Source organism: Salvelinus sp. IW2-2015, linkage group LG31 (genome assembly GCF_002910315.2).
Source record: "Salvelinus sp. IW2-2015 linkage group LG31, ASM291031v2, whole genome shotgun sequence".
NCBI classification, from domain to species: Eukaryota; Metazoa; Chordata; class Actinopteri; order Salmoniformes; family Salmonidae; genus Salvelinus; species Salvelinus sp. IW2-2015.
In genome coordinates this window covers 25,624,272-25,625,418 of record NC_036870.1, presented here as the reverse complement: position 1 = coordinate 25,625,418, position 1,147 = coordinate 25,624,272, and the positions used below count along the sequence as shown (strand labels likewise).

At 52.8% G+C, this 1,147-nt stretch overlaps 1 pseudogene; it reads right to left on the bottom strand.

Moving 5' to 3' along the window:
- Positions 1-56: 56 nt before the first annotated feature.
- LOC111955771 (voltage-gated delayed rectifier potassium channel KCNH8-like) overlaps positions 57-1,147 on the bottom strand; it is a 90,182-nt pseudogene continuing 89,091 nt past the window's right edge.

The window sequence follows — 1,147 nt, the reverse complement described above, 5'->3', positions numbered from 1 at the left end:
CCACTCTCTCTTTCTCATCCCTCCACCTCCACCACTCTCTCTCATCTCTCCTCCAATCCAACCAACCTGAAACCCCGCCAGCAAGGAGTGAAAGAGCAAGCAAGACCCCCCATCCAACTCCTCTTTTCCCTCCCTCCCTATCCACCCAGGCATCTCCACTGTTCCCTCCATTGCTGATGCGACCCAGTCCCCTCCTCCTCGTCCTCTGTCATTGTGCGGTCCTGCTGTTCCTCCTCTCCACTCCTCCAGACCCCAGGGCCTTCTCCAGAGAATAACACACAAAGTCACAGTGACCTTCATGATTCTATACCCCTCTAGAACACTACTGGAACATCTGCTAACGTCTATACAAGGTAAAGCTACCTATAAGCTACCTACTGCCCCTCTGCTTTTGTCATGCTATTTGAAAAGAAAAACGTGCCTTGGAAACAGATAGAAAATGAAAGGTTATCATCATCATCAGAGATCTGAGTGTGTCCCTGTAACAGTGTATACTCCCCTGATATAGGGACCTGGTTGTTAGTCCCATACACTATTTTAGTCCAGTATCTCTTTAGTCCAGTATCTCTTTAGTCAATACAGTATCTCTTTAGTCCAGTATCTCTTTAGACAATACAGTATCTCTTTAGTCCAGTATCTCTGTAGACAATACAGTATCTCTTTAGTCCAGTATCTCTTTAGACAATACAGTATCTCTTTAGTCCAGTTCAGTCTGCTATAAATCCATGTGCTGGTAGCTCCCTCCAGGGCGGGGCAGGCTTCTGGAGCTCTGAGGGGTGACCGCAACGACCCCTCCTCCTCCTCTCCTGTCACAAGGTGGCTGTGGGGTCTCCAAACTGTGTGCCCGCGACCTGGAGGACCCAGCGCCCCCTCCCCATTCACAGTGGGGTGTCCCAGGAGAAGAGGGCAACAGGGGCTCTGTGGAGGTGTCCGTGAGGGAGAAGGAGGAGGGGTAGGGAGGCGAGAGGCGGGAGGGGGCCGGGTGGAGATCTTGGGGACTGTGTGGAATGGCGGTGAGGGCGGGATCCACATGGAACATCCCAGGATGCCGCTGGGCCAGGCCAAAGGGTGGAGAGATGCAGGAAGAGAGGGTCGTGAGGGGGGTGTCTGCCCAGAGAGGTTCAGTCTGAGAGGGGTAGGACTGTGG